Source organism: Trematomus bernacchii, unplaced genomic scaffold (assembly GCF_902827165.1).
Source record: "Trematomus bernacchii unplaced genomic scaffold, fTreBer1.1, whole genome shotgun sequence".
Classification (NCBI taxonomy): Eukaryota; Metazoa; Chordata; class Actinopteri; order Perciformes; family Nototheniidae; genus Trematomus; species Trematomus bernacchii.
Genome location: NW_022987558.1, coordinates 847,586 through 854,109, shown reverse-complemented (window position 1 = coordinate 854,109; position 6,524 = coordinate 847,586). Strand labels below are relative to the sequence as shown.

The window sequence follows — 6,524 nt, the reverse complement described above, 5'->3', positions numbered from 1 at the left end:
CACCAGAGAAGAACAAAAGCAGGGTCCCGGGCTCCTCGTTAGGGGATGAGACAGCGTGGCGTGATAGAAGTGGGATATGGGAGTTAGGCGGTGACATCATATGTGAGCGCGGCCTCTCCGGAGACTGCTGTCTGCTGGCAGTGGGCTCGCGCTGTTGTGGAGTTGTGCCTTTATATGAGTGAATATTATATATAGTGAGGAGGGTGTCACCTCCATTCAAGGGAGTCCCACGTGAAGTGTCAGGGTGCTCTGGTGAGGAGAGAGAGGATTTGCAGCAATGTGTCAGGGTACAGTATGTGTGCATGTGTACGTCTAGAAATGGAGGAAACATTTGAATTATTTGTGAAATATACTCACTGTGCACTGTCTTTCTAGAGTTTGGCATTACAATTATATTAATATGCAAACAGCATTTACAGTTCTTTAAAGGTGATATATTACTATATATTGTATACAGATGTAAAATTGTATGATAGATTTATACAAAATATATAATTTTTAATAAGAATAACTTGTTTTGTACTTTTTTAATTGTAGTCTTATGGGCGCATGGTAGGCGAGGTGTTGGTGATGACCATAAAACGCAACACCATTGCATGTCATTCCTCATTTCTGTCTCTCACATCATTTCCTGTCATCTCTCGAGAACCGAAATGACCCCAAACAAGCTTCATTTCTCTAGTAACAATGGCTGTAAAAAATCTTTTCACTGAACTGCATAAAATTGAACAAAATGTTAATTAAATTGGCTTAATTGGCATGGCATTATGGATCAAACATGTAAAGCAAAAGAGTCATATATAAACAAAAGAAAATATATTGTAATTAGTTAAATGAAATTATAGAAATGGGGCAAAGAAATATTTCTTACTTTTCTACTGCAGTAACTTATTTTCCTGCCAGTTCTCCATGCTGTCTTTTCCCACAAGAGGTTGAATCTTTTGGGAGAATAAAAAAGTATTGGATGTCCCGTTTGAATTTGAGTGCAAAATCTACTATTTTGGATAACTTTTCTGTGCTACTGTACAGAATTGTACAGTACTTGAGTAAATAGACTTGGTACCAACCCCCCACTGTGAGCGCCTGCGTATGTTTGATCTAACCTCCTGCTCTGAATCGGATTTATGTCCGTGTGTGTTTACCTCCACTTTGTGTTCGTGCATATCACTGACATAATATCAATATGTGCCTCAGAATGTGTGCCAAATGGTGTGTTTACATCTGATTCTCCTGTGTGTGGGTGCATGTAAATGTGTGTGCGTGTAGATTTATGTGTGTGTGTGTCAGTGCATTACATTATGTGTGTCATAGGATATGAGGCGAGTCGCGTGGTGCAGTGATAGTGTTTGTCACCCTGAGCATGTAGCCATGTCAAACTCTGTCAGGGTAGTTTACCCTGGCTAGGGATGTAACACATCCCTATGATTACTCTCTCTGTTGGCCTGTGTGTGTGTGTGTGTCAGATGTGTGTGTCTTCTCCTTTCATGGTTAGTTTTTTGCTTTCCCACTTATTTCAAATACTTATCGCAGAGACTGACAGAGAGAAGAGAGAGGGGGTGAGTTGATATTCATCTTTGAGAAAAAATACCTAGGAGGGAGAGAGAGTAAATGAGTGGGTGTTGGGATGAAGAAGGGAGGGAGGGGAGAGAGTGGGAGGGTGCAGGGAGAGAGAGAGAGAGGGAGAGCTGATTAGATTGGAGAAAGCCAAGGAGGTACGGGTATACTATTGAGCAAGGGGAGAGACAGAGAGGAGAGAGGCAGAGGGGAGGGTGACTAAGTGAATGCAGTTTGCCGTTGCGTGTCGCCGAATCACAGCGAAGTAAACAGGCAGGCGTACGGATTGGACCTGAATCAACAAATGGATACAGAAAAACTGGATGTACACTGCACATGAGGAGACAATAAGGGAGGACGGAGAGTCTGCCTTCATTTGCTTTTATCTCTGCATCAGACGCCGCTGTGAGGAGCCCACGGGGAGGGAAAGGGAAGATAGCGGACAACTCATTTCTCTCTAACACCCTTGGACGCCGTGGAGCTGTGAGCCAGAAAAGAGTCGACTGTGGGACTTGACGGGATTGAATATATGCTCTGTAAGTATTTGCATAGGCTGTAAATATCAGTGTGTGTGTGTGTGTTATGCCTCTGGCTTGTGCACTGCCTCTGATTTTTCATGAAGAAATTGGAAATAAGAGAGGAAGAAAGGAATGCAAATGCAGTTGTGCTGCAATGTCTCTTTCTGTTGTGATATGCTGTTTGCATCACTGAACAGCTCCTTCTTCTTCTTCATCTTCTTCTTCTCATTTAAACAACTACGCCGGACTTGACTCTGTGTGTTTGTGGCTTTTTCCTCCACAGTGCCGGTGAGTGAGTGTGTGTGTGTGAGAGCTGATATTAGCAGCCCCCATTGGTATTCAGTGGAGGGAGCTCCAGGATCTCGCTGCGCCTTTCCCCAGGATGGGATCACAGAGCGGGGATTGTGCTCGCCGGGGGAGAGTCTGCTGAAATGGGTGAGTGTCCGTCCTCTCGACCTTTTCTCCCTCTTTCCTTTCTCTTTCACCTCTAATTTCCCTGTTTCACGTTTTAGTACGTCCAAGGCATTTTCCCCACTGATGTGATTCCCCTCATGTGTCTCTCACCCACTGTCCGACCCACCTTACCCCCCCCCCCCCACCTGTTTCCCTCCATCCCTCCTTCTGTCCTCTTTTCATCCAGCATCCATCTCTCCTCATCTATCTCCCCCCCCCCATCGAGACATTAACAGGCCCGTCCAGTTTGATGGATTTGGATCAAATCTGAATAGCTCACTTCAATGTGTTGCTTCTCTCCCCCCCCCATTCCCCTCTTTGCTTCTCCCTCTCTTCCCCTCTTCGGCTGTGCCATCCATCCCCCCCCCTCCTCCCCTCCTCGCCTCCATCCCTCTTTCGGTTTCTTCAAGCTCCTCTCCGCATTCTGTTTGAATTCAGACACACCAAATACGTTTGAGTCTCTTTCCTGAGTGTGTGTGTGTGTGTGAAAGGATTGCTATTTCTGTGTTTGTGTCAATCATTTTGATAGCTTTTCATCGTGTGTGTGTGTCTGTGATACAATGCAGAGAAGGCATAGGTGTGTGGGATTGATGAAACAGAAGGTTATGAAGCAGATCAATGTGTTTAATTGCTTCAGTCATGACAGCTGTCACATGAACATGCAATGCAGACACACAGAGACACACACTGTTTCTCGTTTCACACGCACCTTGTATTTGCACTCCTTGCTGCACACCAATTCACACCTCCCTACATCTTTTCACACGTGTGGCTGTGGCACACGCAAACAGACACTGAGCACTAACCACACACACACACCACACACACATGGTATCATCCTAAATGGTCCTAGGAGAATATGGGTGTCACAGTAGGGTCACATCTATCCATTCAGCAGTATTGATTGGAGCTGATACACAGAGTGGCCTCTAATGTTTCATTTTAAATGGACCATCACCTCAGTAGTCTCTGAAAAAAGGAAGAAGTCACTAAACCTATTTAATGATTTTGGTTTGCTCTGTTAAAAGAGATGAAGTCACTGCATGGCTCAGAGTTTTCCTCCATGTTTCCATGTATGCTTTCTCTGTGCTGTTATGAATTCAGGAGGCTTTCATCATTAGGTTGTGAGCTGTGGGTTTCTGGATTGAAAGTTTTAAATGACGCTTCGATATAATCAACAGGTCGCACTGTTGCATAGTAACAGGCAAGACTACCTGTTGTGTAGTTAGTACTTGACATCCTGCTGCGTTTTTTTTTAGATTCAAGCAGTCTATCTAACAAAAGAAGGTTTGATTTATAAGAGAATGAAAATAAAAGGAATCTCAACAGGCACCCAAGAAGTCTGTCTAAGCTCAAGCCAACATTAGTTTTGCCATCTGTCATCTGCATGCTCACCTCTCTGCCTGGAACATTGTTAGTTTGAAGGGATCTAAGAACATGTCTTGGCACAATATGAAGGTACACAAAGGTGACTATTTGGAGATGAGACATTTATCAAAGTGTTAACTAAATCAAACCGACTCCCAGAAGACACTGATCTATTTTTAAATTCATGAAATAAGACAGAGCACGATCAAATTCCAACGTTATAAGGACTCAAAGGATGCCTGTAGATGGTACAATTTAAAAACATGTCCTTGTGTGACTTCAAAATCTAAAATATGTATGAAATGGAGGCCATTCTCAGCTATGCATTTGTATTCTTCTGTTCATTTATATGTAGAATAACTTTTCTCGAAACAGAGGAGCTCTGCAACTTATCTACGTGCATTTGCTATAAAACGTATAAGAAAGAATAGGAATAGTAGAATTTTAAAGCACCCCTAAGATAGTAAAACCGTGATCCCTTTATCATGTCTAGAACCAACAATATTACTACCATTTGATCCGTTTGAGAGTCAAAGGGATAACTATCTATACAAAGGCTATCACATCTTCATGTATATGTTGAACACAATTCAAACTGATATGTATTTTGTTTTTACGTTGACCCATACAGCCTTTCCTAAAAATGCGTTGCTGAGATAACTCTGTTTTGCTTATTTGTGGTGCCTCAGTTTCCTCCCTCTAAAGACAAGCTAGTGTTGCTATGCTGCAGTTTACAAAGTTTGCAAACAGCCGTATCTATTTGCATCGTTTTTCCCCATATATGCAGTTGAATCGGAAATGCTTCCTCCAATTACCTCGGAGATGGTGTGGTGATTATCCATTCAGCAGAGCTTTCATGTCTCTCATTTCCCTTTCATTCAGCAAGAGGAGCACCAACAGCTCACTGAGGGCAGCAGGCCATGCAGTGCAGCGGAGGGACAGTGTTTTAGGAACACTTGATAACAAGCCACATCCTGTTGCACTTCTACACCTCAGATTCTGAAATGTCTACATCAGGGGGTCTCAAACTCAAGGCCCGGGGGCCAAATCCGGCCCGCGACTTCATTTTATGTGGCCCCGCAAGAGCTTGCAAAGAATATAATACGTTTATTATACGGTTACATGCCGAAGCAGGTTGCCCATAAACTACATGTCCCACAATGCATCTCGTTTTGTGACATGCGCACTGAAGAGACTTGCAATTATTTGCCCTGGACTTCTGCTTTCAAACGTAGTTAATTACTAAGTTATTATCCTATCCGATAATAATCCAATTCAGAGGCAATAATGTAATATAATACATTATTTTATATATATATTATATATTTATATAGTTACAACCGGCCCTTTGAGTGCAACCTTTATGCGAATGTGGCCCGCGATGAAATTGTGTTTGACACCCCTGGTCTACATCCTCACATATCAAATATTTTCAAAGATTCGACTGCTACTGTGAATTTTGAATACAAATGACAGCCTCCACCATGCTGTCTTCACCGTCAAGTATAACTAGGTGTATCTGAACAATGCTTTAAACCTGGACTGCAGTGCTCCAGCTGCCTGAGGCACATTCACCAGTCAGAGGTCCCTTTTTCGACCTTTGGTGTGCTCCATCGCATGCATCTTGGATACTGTGGAGTGTGCTGGACTGCTAACTTGGAATTGAAGGAAAAAGACAGGATAAATGATTGAATGAAATCAGGCTAGCTGTAGATTTTAAGATTGGATATAGGGTAGAGTAGAAGAGAGATGTGGCGGGTCAGAGTGTTTGAAGATGAGCTTGTTTATGAGAGTGAGAGGATCAAATCATAGAGTGAGTGGAGAAGAGGAAGGAGCAAACAAGCAGCAAAGTCGGAGGAAGACTGACAAGGACGGAATAGACAGCAGGACGACAGGCAGGGTGGAGTGTGACGAGGAGGAGAATGACGTACGTGATAAGGCAGAGTGACACAAATGTCACCATGCTAACCTTTCATGCACTCTTGCTCTCTCTCCTCTCTACTTTGCCCTCTCCTTTCCCTTCCCTTCCAGATCTAAAGCCCTGCAGAGATGGACACCAAATGGGCATCGTGGAAGCCAACATCCACCCTCCAGCGACGAGCTTACCACATCTAACCTTCTCTACATCTCCAGCCCAGCGAGGACTGAACCTGCAGATTTAAACTCCTACAATTCAGAGTGAGATACCAGAAGCTGTGATCCAGGAAGTGGAGAAAAAAGCAGTGCGTGACAAGCCTCAGAGGAGTCGACTTACAACAAAACAGCCAACCTGTTGAGCAAATACGATTGAGCTTCTTGAACTTCTCCTGAAATGAATTAAGTTGCAGTGATGCTTGAGCAATGGCATGGAGCTTTCGGACATGTCCGGATTTATCGCCCGGATATCCTGTCGAGATTACGACACTTTTGTGCACACCTCAGAGCTGGGCCCCTTTTTCAGATTGGCGTGTGGGCAAAAGCGAGTAATTGAAAATCCCCCCTTGAGAGGTTCTCTGCTCTGATTTGTTGTGGGAGAGAACGGCCATTGTTCTATTTTTTTTAAAAGAACAATTCGAAAAAACAACTTTGTTGCCACATTTTTCCCCTTCTTTTTCATTTTTCGCCATCTTTCTCACACATCGAGGAGAGATA

The 6,524-nt window shown here is 43.4% G+C and overlaps 1 long non-coding RNA gene across 1 annotated transcript; it reads left to right on the top strand.

Moving 5' to 3' along the window:
* Positions 1-1,769: 1,769 nt before the first annotated feature.
* On the top strand, positions 1,770-6,524 carry LOC117477240. The gene is made up of 3 exons (XR_004555325.1): positions 1,770-2,090; positions 2,356-2,507; positions 5,925-6,524. It is a non-coding gene; the product is annotated as an uncharacterized LOC117477240 (long non-coding RNA).